The sequence below is a fragment of the Strigops habroptila genome, chromosome 2 (assembly GCF_004027225.2).
Source record: "Strigops habroptila isolate Jane chromosome 2, bStrHab1.2.pri, whole genome shotgun sequence".
In the NCBI taxonomy this organism is placed as follows: Eukaryota; Metazoa; Chordata; class Aves; order Psittaciformes; family Psittacidae; genus Strigops; species Strigops habroptila.
In genome coordinates this window covers 51,609,394-51,625,096 of record NC_044278.2, presented here as the reverse complement: position 1 = coordinate 51,625,096, position 15,703 = coordinate 51,609,394, and positions in this window count along the sequence as shown.

The window sequence follows — 15,703 nt, the reverse complement described above, 5'->3', positions numbered from 1 at the left end:
TAACACGGGGTCATACAAATATCTGTTTGCACTTAGCACAAGAAAACTATTACACGAAGTGTTGTGCTGTACTATCCTGTCTATTGTACTCTACAAGCAACTTCCTGAACGTTAAAGAAGAGATTCTGACACCCAAGCAGTGATGCTTGGGAAGGAGTTTGGAGGTGAGTGAGGTGTTTCAGTTGCTAGGGGCAAGATTCAGCTACGCAGACACAAAGTATCCCCTGCTTTGGCACAGGATGTGTAGACATCATACAGGACCCAAGAAGCGCCATCTGAGATGATCCAGCTGCCGCTCCAGCAGAGTTCGAGTCTCTCACGGTCCCTTTGCCATGTCTCTTGGTATAACTATTACTAATTGAATTTCTATTGACAACTAGAAGAGTTTTGGCACTTAACTCACACATACATTGCTGACATATTTTATGTGTGAAAAAATATAACGGAGTATCACTATTCCAGGAAATCTGTATGGGAGAAGCTCAAAAGGAACTAGACAAAGATTTTTTGTGTATGGTAATTTAAATAAAATTATATGATAATTTTATTTTTTTAATTTGTAGGGAAGAAACATCATGTCTGTATCCAAGCTAGAATGGATATTTCACATAGCTTAAACACAAGATTTAGCAGGCTCGGACTTCAAAGGTCTTATAGAAAATCTTGTTGTTCTACAAAATTTTATCAAGAATGTTTGAAAACCTGAAAAGCTTTCTTCCTAAAAGCACAATGTTAATTTTCAGAATGGTGTTTCCGTGTTTCTGCAATGTCCTGCAATGCCCATAATGATAATTCTTGCCCTAGCTATTGGGAGCCGGAAGATGATTGCTAAAAAACTGAAATAAAATGTTGTAATATGGCTGATGAGATGTTTCAGTTGTATGTATCCATGGCATTAACATATTAGAACACAAGATCTGCTTCACTGGATCAACAGCCTGGTACAGTTTCTTTTCTGATACTTGGTGTGTTTAACTGCTTTAAAGGAAGGTGTAGAAATTATTGTATAACTGTCTTCTCCTTCTTTCCACTTTGATCTTTAATAGAGAGATTAGTCAGAGCCTAAAAGCATGAGGTTTTGTAGTATTTATATATATTATTATTTTAGTTCATTATTGCAGCTGTAGATTTCCTTTATATTTGTATAATACATTTAAAATGTCATTAAATTCCCAATCACATCAAATTCCTGTGGGACCGAATTTAACTGTGCAATTATATGAATGAAACATGAATTTATTTCTAGTGATTTTGAACTTCTTGTCTTGAAACATCTCTTAATATTATGTATGGGATAAAAAAGTTTTCGTATATATATTCTCTATTATATATTCATTATTATGCATATTTACAATACATCCTCTGTGATTTGTCCAGCTTCTTTGTCTCCCTTTCAGTGCAAACAATTTCAGAAACTTTTTTCAGACTTTCTGTAGATGAAATATCAATAACTAGAAAGAGCTGGAAAAATGAGAGAGAAGAATGTGGGAAAGAAAGTAGCAACAAGCCAATCACAAGCTATTACTCAAGAAAATCATAGCTCATTAAAATTATAGGCTTTTGCTCAATCAAAGCATATTCTGGTTTTCTGTATGAGAAATACTTGTGAAAAACAGCTTGATTTTACCTGCCCTGACATTTCAGAGTCACTAGTAAAGTGCTTTCTCATCTGCCCAGCTCACAGGATACAGAACAGAATTGCAGAGAGACATAGGAGGCAGAGGTAGTCCCTTCACATTCCATGGTCTCTTCTTCCTCATAATCATCCTGCCCAAGGTAGCAGTGGCCAGCAAATTAGTGACTGCAGTCAGAACCAAGCAAATAGTTCTTCACCAACAATGCCTGAAATCACCATAATAAGGCTAGTAGAAGTGACAGAGAAAAGAGTTGCCCTACCTCCCATTCCTCCAGTAGTGCTGTTATAAGACATCAAAGGAGGAAGTTTCTCTCTTCTCCTGTCCCCACTCATCTGCATTTTTTTTTTTGCTATTCCCATTAGAAAGCTATAAAACTACCAGAGACATATTGTGCCTTGCACATACGTCAGGTGGCCCCAGTGCCCATATCTCTGTCCCACTCCATGGCAGTGCTGGAAAATGTTATTGAGATAAAATCACTTATTGACCATAAAAATGTCTAGTATGTTTCCTAGTGCATTTGGTTTATACTGTAGTCAAAGCTATACATTGTTCTTTAATTACTCACTGACCATCGAATAACTAAGGTTTACTAACTGTCCAGAAAAAACCAAAGATACCAGCCAACCACAGTACTGCAATCAAAGCTCTTATCCATCATGGGATATATTCAGCTTACCTGAATCACTAGTATAGAGAGATTCAAATTAGTTAATGAGCCAGTTAATATATTCTGGCAAACAAGTAGACAAAATGCAGTTCTGCATGTCAAAACCAAGTGCCATAAGCTCAGTCTCACTAATGGAAATAACCTTTTCTATTAGGGTCAAGAATTTGGAAAAGTAAATTAATAAGAAATTTCAAGTCATGGAAGCTGTAAAATATGTGTAATATCAAGCATTTTAGGAATAAGGAGTTTATGAATAATTGAACCACTAATAGTAATACAAAGGTTAATATGACTGGAAAGGTTAAAACAGACATTAAAAAATGGAATGGAGAGGGTTTTTTGACAGCTTTAATTTCCTGAAGCTCTAACAAGATAGACTATGTCAAAAGGCTATAACACAGTTTTCCTCATTCTATTACAATGGAAAACAAATGGTTAGAATTTCGTCTTCCTTATCTTGATATAAATCAGAAGAAACTGCATGGAGTCAATGTAATTTCTCTGGGGTAAAGCTAGGAACACAATAATTATAGTCAAGATGTTAATGGTTCAGATGAAATTGTATAGTTGAGGGTAAAGATATTCAATGAAGAAGAGAAACGTGCATTTTGAATTGTTCAAAAACTGATTGTGTACAAAAATGGTGATGGCAAACAAAATTTGAAAGCATATTCTTGTCATATTTCCTAGTAATTTCTTTATTATTCAGTGGTCTTGTCTTTCCTCATGGAGCCATTTCTTTTTTGCATGGATTTATTTCCACAGATCAGGATTTGTACTCCACAACATAAACATGCTCACTCCCACATACACCAGTGATGGCCCCTGCCCTATGCCACCACATCGGTGCAGGGGAACTGGGCTGTCACTCCAACCACTTGATGTGTCAGGTCCAGCTGGGTGCCTGCTCCACTGTCTGCTGCACTCTATCTGACATACAGGGTTGTGAATACCGAGAAGATAGATGGAACATTCATGGAAATTTAAGGAATGAAAGAATGTATTATAGAGATTATATCTAATGTCAGCTAATTTGAAAATGAATGAATTTCTAACAAAGATTTCACTATAGTTAAAGGTTTAGGAAACACTGAATTTTACTTTGTACATATATATCTACATATTTTATTATTTGTACGAATTATTGTTTTAAAAATATAAATAATATAAAAAAGCACAGATCTAAATATTGAAAGGTACAATGAAAAAAAGGACCCTTTTTAGCAGAAAAATGTCTGTATTCTATCTTCTGTCTGTTCTGTATTTTATCATCCTCAGCAAAAAAGAAATAGTAGCAGAAAATACTTAATCTACAGATATAATTATGCTGTCGCTTTTCTATACTTAAAATGAATAAATGTTCTACAGTACATGCATAAATACAGATGGTGCTGTATTAAGGAAGGAAGGAGGAAGCAATTGTCAAGAACATGATTTGTTTTCTACAAGCAAATGCAGAGGAACCAGCAAGAGCCCCAGGAAAGCTAGAATAAAATACGCAATTAGGTAAGTCACTACAGTAAGCACTGAAAGTTGAAGTCACACAGATAGTGTGTCTCAGAAACAAGAGACAGTGTTTCACTGATCTCAATTACACCAAAGGATTTCAAGCACTAACTCCCCAAGTCATGGCAGTCTGACTAGATGATGCAAAGGTAAGTTCTCAAATATGAACACTTAATTCAAAGAACATTGGTGTGATCTATATGATAAGGTTACCTCCTGAAGAGATCAAAACATGTTAAAACCATGGGAGCTGAGGAAGTCTGTCTTGGAACAGAATTCTAAAGAATGCCAGCCACCTTGGTGCTCTGAAACTTTTATCTAACTCACTTCGTCTAGATCCCCACTTCAGCAAAATACTTCTCTCTGTTGCATGGGATTCAATCAACCTCACTTTAGCTTGTGTAAAAGTTGACTACTATTCTCAGCTAGGCTTTCTCTTCAGTTCATGGAAAGAGTTATTCATCCAGTTTACACTGTTTTAGAAGAGATGAGTGATCCCCGTTGACTACAGAGGAAAAATAGCCTAAGATTAAAAACCTAACCTTGAAAAGTTACCCAGATGGCTACACTTAGTTGGGAGATAAACACCATTTCTTAACTTCAGCTGAAATACATACTATTGCTTCGCTTCATAAAACTATATATATTTCTATACCTTTGCCACATAATATTTCAGTGTTTTATCATCTTTGATGCCACTAAAGAGATATAAACATATTCAAAAATCCCAACTGGGTCTTTCTTCAGAGGAGAGGTGTTCTAGTCCTTTGACTAATTTTGTTGCCTTCCTCTGGACTAACTCCAACAGGTCCATGTCTTTTTTGTACTGGAAGCCCCAGAACTTAACACAGTACTCCAGGTGGGTTCTCATGAGGGCAAAGTAGATGCTGAGACCATCCCTCAACCTGCTGGTCATGCTTCTTTTTTATGCAGCACTGGATAGGATCGGCTCTCTGGGCCGCAAGTGCACACCGCCGGGTTATGTCCAAGTTTTCATCCACCCGCACCCCTAAGTCCTTCTTTATAGCGCTGCTCTCAATACATTCATTTCCCAGCCTGTATCTATACTGGGGATTGCCCCAGTGTTCAGGTGCTGGACTTTGCACTTGACTGTTTTGAACTTCATTAGGTTCTCACGGGCCCACTCCTCCAGCCTGTTAAGGTCCTTCTGGATGGCATCCCTTCCTTCTAGCATATCAGCTGCATCAGTCAGCTTGCTGTTATATATGCAAATTAGCTGAGGGTGCACTCAATGACACTATGTCACTGATTAATATATTGAACATTTTTGGTCCCTGTATGGACCCAGAGGGGCATCACTGATTCCTGTTTTCCGCTTGGATATTGAGCTGTTGACAGTAACTGTTTGGATGCATCCATGAAGCCAATTCCTTCTCCATCTAACAGTCCATCCATGAAACCCATACCTCTCCAAATTTGGAAGCAAAAGTATTTTGAGGCTCCATATCAAAAGCCTTACAGAAGTCCAGGTAGATGACATCAGTTGCTCTTCCCTTGTATACTGATGCAATCACTCTGATACAGAGGGACGTTTTATTAGTCAGGCATGACTTGCCTTATGGTGAAGTTGTGTTGACATCGCCTCCTTCTCTTTCGTATGTTTTGAGATGTCTTCAAGGAGGATCTGTTCTATGATCTTACTGGGCACAGAGGTGAGGCAGACTGGTCGATAGTTCCCAGGGTCCTCCTTATTAGGCTTTTTAAAAATTGATGTGATATTCCCTTTTCTTCAGTCACTGGGGATTTCCCCTGACTGCCATGACTTTTCAAACATCATGAAAAGTGGCTTTGTGACTACATCTCCCAATTCCCCAGGACCATAGGATGCATCTTATTGGGTTCCATGGACTCATGTATCATAAAAGGTTTGGGCTGGAAGGGACCATAAAGATCATCTAGTTCCAATCCCACTAGTCCAGGTTGCTCAAAGCCCTACCCAACCTGGCCTTGAGGGCTGTCAGAGATGGGAAGTTCACATCATCTCTTCATGTCATCTCTGGGCAACCTTTTCCAGTGTCTCACCACCCTGTCCTGGGTTCAGCTACAGCAGTCATTTTTTCTCCTTCTTAGTAGCTGGTGCAGTGCTGTGTTTTTTAACTTTCAGCCTGGGAACAACGCTGATAACACCGATGTTTTCAGTTGTTGCTAAGTAATGTTTACTCCGACCAAGGACTTTCTCAGTCTCATGCTTTGCCAGGGAGGAGGGGAAGCCAGGAGGAAGCAGAGACAGGGCACCTGACCCAAACTAGCCAAAGGGGTATTCCATACCACAACACGTCATGCCCAGTATATAAACCAGGGGGAGTTACCCGGAAGGCCCAGATCACTGCTTGGGTTGGGCTGGGTATCGGTTGGCGGGTGGTGAGCAATTGTATCCTCTCCCCTTGTTGTTTCGCTAATCATTATTATCATTGGTGGTAGCAGTAGTGGTTTTGTATTATATCTTAGTTGCGGGACTGCTCTTATCTCAATCCGTGGGAGTTACATTCTTCCAATTCTCCTCCCCATCCCTCCGGGAGCGGGGGGAGGAATAAGGGGGCGGAGTGAGCGAGCGGCTGTGTGGTTCTGAGTTACCGGCTGGGCTCAAACCACGGCACACCCTCACAGTAAAGTTCCTCAGGTGGTCTCAAATCTGATCTTCTTCTACAATGGGAGGGTCTTCGTTGCCCCAGTCCCTGCTTTTAGGTTCAGGTACTTGAGAGATGAGTGATTGCCAGTGAAAACTGAGGCAAAGAAATTATTGAGTACCTCAGCCTTCTCCATGCTAGTTTTTAGCAGTTCACGTGTCTTATTTACTGAGAGGTACATCTTCCTTTTTTGAGCAACATACCTGTAAAAATCCACCTTATCATTCTTAATATTCCCTGCCAAATTCAGCTCCAGCTGTACCTAAACTTTCCTGATGCCACCGCTACAAATCTGCACAGTGTCCCCCTAGTCTTCCTAGAATACATATCTCTGGTTCCAGTGTCTATGCATTTACTTCTTACACTTTAGTTTCACCAGGAAAATTGCTTAAATTGCTTCAGCTCTGTTCTGCTCCTTTATCCTGAGGGCAGTTTCTCAGGGGGTCCCAACTACTAAATCCTTAGAAAACCGGAAAGTTCCTTTTCCTAAAATTCAGTATCCTGGCTCTACTCTTCATCTGGCCCAGACTGTGAATTCCACCAGAAGATGATCACTACAGCCCAGGCTGTCACCAATCTTGACATTTTTAATTAGTTCATGTGTGCTGGTAAGCAACAGGTAAGGTCTAGTGATGATTCTCTTCTAGTTGGGCAGTCTATCCCCAGGATTAAGAAATTATCCTCTATTCACTCCGAGTCTCACGGACTGCTTACAGCTTGCTGTGCTGCAATATTTATGCCATTCTTAGTGTTTTCATTCAAACCCCCTTACAAAGTAAGGCATTGTTAGAATTCTTTTTTTCTTAACTTAGTAGAAATAAAAACTGTATATATTTATGAAGTGTACTCTTTCAAACTGATTCTATGAGGATAAAATGTCAAACGGTGGGATTTTTTGTCCCATAATTAAACAGATGCAGAACATTAACATCAATTTTTCACCTCTTTAAATATTTCTGCTTCATAGAGGAAGATAACAAGGATAATAAGGCATAGAAGTGTGACATTACCGATACTATCCCTGTTTTTTTTTCAGATAAACACATGAACCTAAAGATCCAGAAAATATTTTCAGCTTTTACACATCTTGATGTGCTTTAACTGTAGAGCATTTGTTGCTCTACAGAGAGAAAAGTGTTCATCAAAAATACATAGTTGATAACATCCTGGCAAATAAAACCTGTTCATCTTGAGATATGCCAAATACAACAGCCTGATGATGGAAAAAAAAGGATATACTAAATAAAAAAAGTCTACTTCTTTATACCTGTGTGCATATATATTTACACATATGTATTTAGGCAAATACACCCAAACAATATAATTAAACTCAATATTATATTTAATACGAGTAAATATTGTTAGAGTGGTCACATCTTAATTTGGCTGGAATGTATTTAAGAATCTTAATATTGTATCTTAATATCTTGGTGAAGAAGAGGTAGCCAGCTGTCCATGCGGAACAAAAGCTGGGACATACTAATTAGATCAGCACTGAGTGAAATTCAGTGTGTGTGTAGGTCTGTAAATATTTGTTGATGAATAAGTGAACATGACCTTTAAAATGTGGACATTGCCTCTTCACTAATTCCTTCCAACTCTGCAGGTCATCTTTGATATAATTTTTAATACCAACCCCCTTTGATCATGCTGTATAGTAGTACTGTTGTCATTAAAAACATTCTAACAGATTCTGACTTTGAATTCAGGTGAGTATGTATTATGGAAGATAATGGATTACATGATGATCATCCGAAGGCCTCAAGGCATACTTTATCTATGTGAATCTTTAAATCATGTTTGAAGAGCACTGGCCTGTACAAGGTCTTTATCTTCAGAGTATTTAATCAGTATATAGCTAGCACATAATTGGAATCTAACAGTATTTATCTCTGTTTTAAACCATTTAAGGCTCTGAGGTAAAAGACTCTGGAACTCCTTACATCAGACCAATGGATATCTCTTATAACACTTTCCTGCAGGTTTTTCACTGTTGGAATTTTTTGATTAATCCTAAAAGGTTCAAAGATCAAATACTACATTTTCCAAGTTTACCAGACACAAATCTTAATCTGTTCTACTCTGATGGCAGTGCTGCAAAGACAGGAATTATTTCTTTCTTTTTGATATTTCTAATATACCATGATGCAGCATTCAGATACAAAATTAAGAGAGAAATTGAATGGCCTTTCTTCATTTTCTAATCTTCAATGTGATCACATAGGGTTATTTGTTTTTTGGGTTTTTTTTTCACTTCTTATGATTGCCCTTTTGTTTATAGAATATTCAACATATCCTGCTTTTTATTACTAAAGTGAACATTTGTTTCACATTACAGTTGGATGGAGGAATGACAGCTGATAGGATTTCTGAGCTGCCTTTGATGCCAAATTCAAACTTTAAAAGACTTGCTTAAAGTCTAACAATTTCCAAAGGCACCCAAGTATAAGACAAGATCCTCCAGGACTGCAAAGTAGATATTCAGGTCACTCACATATTAATGGTGAAACAGGTCCCACAGGGAAGTGCAAGATTCTTCTTCAAATGGTTAAAATAAAGGACTTGAATTTCCCAGGAATTTGTTCTTTCAAAGGGGAGTGTTCTTGCCATTGATCAGTCAGTGAGCAGTAAGGCTATATCACTTAATATTTGCTGTTAAAGCTGTATTAGTTTGTATTACATACTCAAGTGCTCACTTGTCCAGAATGGGAAAAAGCGAGAAACTTATTCTCTGACTGATGTTCAGTGGTGGCTGTGGCCCAGCAAATACAACACTCCAGAATACTTAAGTATTGCATAAAACATTGTAAATTTAGCTGACTTTGATGGGGAGGAAGAAAAAAAAAGCTGCTAAGTGGCAGCTTAAGAACACTGAGATGCTGTCTATCAAGAATTAGGATGCAACCATAAAGAGAAGGGGAACCCCGAGCATTGGTGTGTGCAAACAAAAAAAAAGAGAACAGGGGCTGAACAAGTGTTAGTAATGACTAAGGACAGTTTAGGCCATCATGCATCAAGTACCTAATATTCACTAGGTATGTTATCTGTATATTTTTATTAATTATGTTCAAACAAGTGAACGGTTTTTCAGTCTGTGAGTCTCCTTTCTAATCTCTAAAGTCTTCATGAGAGAAAAGTATTTTTAAAATACAAGAAAATGTAAAAATAAATGTTGAAGTACTTCTCTGTAGCTTAGGTTAGGGAAATCCTTTACTACTTTTAAAATGTTACTAGTAATGACGAGAAAAAGAAAACTATGAAGTTTCCCTCTTTGCAGACATCAGTTATCTCCGAAAAAAAAAAGAAATTAAAAAAAAAAAATCTTCTGAATGATCACTGCACTCATTTCCTCGTAACTTGTGAAATTAAATCCCTATTGCAGTAGTTTTTATTGGTTATGCAATAAAAAAACCCCCATGAAATAGTAAAACGACACAGCTTTTTCATTTCTCAATGCAGCAAAAGTAAGTATGCAAGTTTATGTCTAATAACAAGATTCTTTTTCCTATAACTAGCATCAAACTTTTCTCTTCACGTTATTTTTACTTAAGTGTAAGGTTATTTATTTATGGTTTATTGTGTACCAATACAATATATGAGTTTGCATATGTCTGAAAATCCAACCTTTTCTGGAATCTGGTAGCTAGCTTCATTATCCATTAATCTATAATAAAAATCTGTAATACACTTAACAGTATTCATTATATTAGCATTGTGCAAAATAAATCCCTTTGACTTTTGAGCTCAGTGAACAATTTAAAAAAAAAAAGCAAAACACAACAACTTTTAACAATATTTTCCTAGTACAAAGATTATGATAAAGCCCATGGTCACCTAAGTGGCAATACAGGGTAGAAAACCTTTGGCATGGTTGTAGAAACATTTTCTTAAACAAGGTTCATATTATTAAATAAAAATAAAAAAAAATAAAATTGAAACATACAATTATAGAATTATTTCAGTTGGAGAGGACATTTAAAGATCATACAGTCCAACCCCTTGCCAAGGGCAGCAACATCTTTCACAAGAACAGGTTGCTCAAAGCCCCATAAAACCTGACCTTAGACACAAGATGATGGGGCTTCCATAACTTCTCTGGCTAAACTATTCCAGTCTCACCACCCTCATCATAAAAGAGATCATCCTTATGTCCAATCTAAACCAATCCGCTTTCAATCCAAAACTGTTGAACCTTGTCCTGTCAAGATAGGGCTTGGTAGAAAGGTGCTCTCACCTTTCTCGTAAGTCCCGTTTATATTTTGAAAGGCCTCAGTAAGGTGTCCCTGGGGAGCCTCCTCTTCTCCAGGCTGGACAATCCCAACTCACTCAGAGTACCTTCAGAGGAGAGGTGCTCCAGCCCTCCAACCATTTTTGTTACCTTCCTTTGGACTAACTCCAACAGGTCCATGTCTTTTTTGTACTGGAAGCCCCAGAACTTAACACAGTACTCCAGGTGGGTTCTCATGAGGGCAAAGTAGATGCTGAGAATTACCTCCCTCAACCTGCTGGTCATGCTTCTTTTTATGCAGCACAGGATAGGATCGGCCCTCTGGGCCGCAAGTGCACACTGCCGGGTTATGTCCAAGTTTTCATCCACCAGCGCCCCTAAGTCCTTCTTTATAGGGCTGTTCTCAATACATTCATTTCCCAGCCTGCATCTATACTGGGGATTTCCCCAATCCAGCTGAAAGACCTTATTGACTTGTTGGACTTCATGAAGTTCACGTGGGTCTTCTGCTCAAGGGTGGGTACAATACACAGACCATACAAGGACCACTTCTCTGGCTGCTTTTGAACGTGCATATACTCCAAACAACAATGCTTAGCATTATATGTTTTGTGTTTGGAAGAACTTTGCAAACTACACAGAAAAGACACAGAAAAATCCTCAGTGTTTTCCCTACATTTTGTTAAGTTTAAATTTTGGGGGGAGGGGAAAGATTTTTCTTATATTGAGCAATACAATAGATTGGTACACTATTATTACTATTTCAGCTAGAAGAATTACTATTCGTAATTTGGCAAAGGAATTTGTATCAAGAAGATAAAAGAGAAGAATTTTTAGCTGGATATGTTTGAAATACTATTCCAAGCTTTATTTGACCTTTTTTCTGTTTACTCATGTGTAATGGATGAAGACTTCCATTGTTATTAGAATGGATTTCAGCACATATCTCAAATATCAACTGTCCATGATATATCCCTTTGGTTCCTGAATTTATAGCCTGTGTCACCGTATTTTCTTTTAATCATAGAATCATTGAATCATAGAATGGTTAGGGTTGGAAGGGACTGTACGATCACATAGTTCCAACCCCCCTGACATGGGCGGGGATGCCTCTCCCTAGACCATGTCACCCAAGGCTCTGTCCAACCCGGTCTTGAACACTGCCAGGGATGGGGCATTTACCATTTCTTTGGGCAACCTGTTCCAGTGCCTCACCACCCTCACAGTAAAGAACTTCTTCCTTATTTCTAACCTGAGCTTCCCCTGTTTCAGTTTGAACTCTTTACCCCTTGTCCTCTCACTAGAGTCCCTGACGAAGAGTCCCTCTCCATCATCCTTATAGGTCCCCTTTGGATATTGGAAGACTGGTATGAGGTCTAATTTCTTCTATGGATGTGTAGCTATCCAAATACAATTTTTGAGCCATGTACTTAACTGTTCAAATTGTATTTCAGATTACATCAACCAGCTTAACTTGAATGGTTGAAGTTGGTTTCAACAGGGCATTAGACTAATCAGTTGTATTTTTTTATGAAATAGTGGGAAAATAATTATACTCTAAGAAACAGTTATTTAAATCACAAGTGGGTGGAGGAAATATATAAGTAGATGTTACTGTATCTCAGATAACACACAGTATTTTACATCCAGGGTTTCTATTCATAAATACTCATGCATACATGCATGCTTGGGTCTGTCTGTAGGAGCATATAAGAAATCCATAAAAAAAAAAAAAAAGTTCAGTTTTACTTTTAAATATGTCTAAATACAAACCATATAACTTAATATATATATGCATAGACACGTACATGTGTACACACAGATGCACTTAAATGTACACATAGGCATATATCCTACATACATATCCATTTGATATATATACATTATATTCGTATGTACCATTACAGAAAACTGAATGAGCTCCTTTAGAAACTCATTTTTCTCTCTGAGCAGCGTTATTTTCTTAAAATGCCCTTGAGATTTTCCTTGTATGAAGTAAAAGATACAAAGATATTCAAAAGAAAATCTAAATAATTTCAAGAAAAAAAAAAATGCTCTAAGCATTTGAAAAGAAAACTGATTCTGAATACGATATAGGTGAAATATGTCAGTTAGGATCTTCTAAAATAACACAATTTGCTCAGGAAGGGGTGAAAAGCTTAACCTTTTTTCTGACATGATAAGGATCAGATTGGGAAATTCTACCTGAATGCTACTCTTAGTAATAGAATCTCACCACTCATTTGCTTTGTTACACAAAAGTGCTCAGAAGAACGGAAGAATAAATGCACATCCTTGCCTGTACAGTGAAGGCATGAAATACAACAGCATGACCAACAGAATTATTTAGTTCAGATAACTGGAAGATATTTTTACAAGGCTGATCCCACGTGAGTGTGATAGGTAGGAATAAAATTTTACCTGAGGTACACACCCTGAAAGAAATGGTGATTTCCTCAGCCTAAGCTGGCTAAAGAGGACAGCTCTGAGGTGGTAAAAACAGAAAGTACTGCATATCCTTTCATTTCTTAACATGTCTTTGGTCTCAAAGGCAGCTCCAAATGAGCTTAACAAACAGAAACCACCAGCAGCAAGATGCAATATCATCAAGGGATAAAGAAAGCAATCACAAAAGCAACTGCAGGAATGAAGCAAGTCCTTTCTGACTGTCTTGAATTGCTTCTCACTGTAGACACTTTAGGTCTTGTAAATGTTTTATAGTACTAAGTACAAAAATTTTATCTTTTATCTTTGACTCAGTGGTCCAGCATTGTGGTTCATCTATAGTAGAAAAAGATTTACTGTTTCGTATTTATAAAAATGTCTAACACCTTTTAATCTAACCACAAGGAAGAAGCAATTAAAAAAAAAGAAAATAAATAAAAAAATCCCGTAACACAAAGCTATGCCTTCAGCAGTGCTCATGCTTCATGCTTCAAGCTAATGACCTTCTCATACTGTGGAGGAGACTTACTAGTACATTATAGTGAAATAATAATTCTATGACTATCAGGTTTTAGCCTACAGAGTAACTGTACATTTCACAAATAATAACACTCGAAGATTATTCTCCCCTCGTTACTCAGTCAATAAATTTTTAAATAACTACTGAATACAATAAGAGGTAAGCTGAAAGGTGAATGAAAGATAAAAATTAAAGGGATGAGAGAATACATATTCTCTCTCCTAAGCAACTGTTGACATATAAAGAGAGGACTGAGGAAGAGAAAAATGTGGCAGCAGATGTAGAACAGCATAAATCTATTAATAATTCCTAGAAAATCGTTCTTCAAAGCTGAGTGTGCACTATTAATTTTATACAAAAATTTAATCAGAATGTGGAAATAATCTCCAAATCAAGCACTACTAAATCAGGAAAAACTGCAAAATATGGTTCAATTTAGGTCCAACTACGATCAGAATGACCAGGGTTAATTTTCTCAGTTTTATGTCCTTGCTCTAATGATGTGTTTTATATAAATATATTTAAAGTCTTCAACATTAAAATTTTAAATGTTGCTTAATTTGTAAAATATGTATGGAATTCTTATTTTTTTCCCCTCTCTTTTCAATATGGTCATAATCTTATGTTAAAATTCTTTTTAGCAACTACAGAAGGGTAGTGCGTAATAATAATACACATACCACATGCTGCATACTGCATACTGAATACTACATAATACATAATACATACTACATACTGCATAGAGGTACTACATAATAATCTTAAAAAAAAAAAATGGTCCTGTCTTGATGTGCTTCCCTTCTTACCAAAGAACAAGCAAAAGTAGAGTGCCCTTGTTTCTCAGGATCTCTTTGAGACCGTCACTGAGTACCCAATGAAAACAGATAGCCCTAGCAAAAACCTACTCTACCAGTGATGAAATGTTCTTTTTTAGCTTATTAGTGGAAATATAAAGCAGAACAAACTGTAGCTTTTTTTTTTTAGACTTGGATATTTTCGTAAACAGCAGGTGTATGGCCTCAATCTGCCACATGTGAAATCAGAGGGAATTATCTAATATAAAGAGAATTCCCCGATGATAATTTTCATCCAGTTTCTTATCCCTCTGTACTTCAGAGAAATACATAGGAATCTTATCTAATTAATGAACCTGATCCTGACAGTTTAGCATTGGGCTGATTCATGTATATTCTATGATATAAGTTTTCCCTAAGGAGAAAGGCCACAAGATAATGTCAGGTTATTATGGGATTCACTCTCTGATGTTAGAGACTGAATCAGCTTTCCAATATTTTAAACATATTTTTTTCATTCCCTTGCTAAAGAACAATATCTACTTCATACTGTTTACTTCAGACCTGAGCTTCAAAAGATGGTGGTATAGCAGTACTTGTGTTACCCTCTGTATGAATTATACGAAGACCGAACCTTCACTGGATTTCAGGACTCAGAGGAAGGTTTCTGTAAAACAGTTAGGAGTCAGAGGAAGGTTTCTGTAAAACAGTTAGGAATCAGAAAAAAATCAGACATCTGAAAGAAAGCTGTAGCAAAATGTGAAAGACATAAGGACAAGTTTAGAATACAATGATGGCAAGTGGAGTATTAAATATGACAAACTTCTCTTTCTTTCTACATTTTCTTCTTGTATTTTCAGAGCTGTATAAAAATCACATTTTCATATATTTTCTCAGAAACGTCTTGGCTGTTATCCTGCTTAGTGCTTTCATGGTTTAATCATTTTAACTCACCCATTCAAAACTGTCTAGGCCTCATTTTCTGTGAGGAATTACTTTAAAACTTTGTATCTTAAATTTCTGCAAATACCTTTGTAAAATTCATCTACACTGAAAAAAAAATAAATTATCAGAGTATTTGCAACAGTGAGCAAACATTTCTATGAAATTGATTTATACTTTTTTTTTTTCCAAAGATAACAGGAGAGGAACTAATGTTGAATTCTGATTAATTTTCATTTCATTATGTACATTATAGTATTATAAACACGCAAAGTACTAATGATTTCTGCATATGCATTACGTGAAAGTAAGA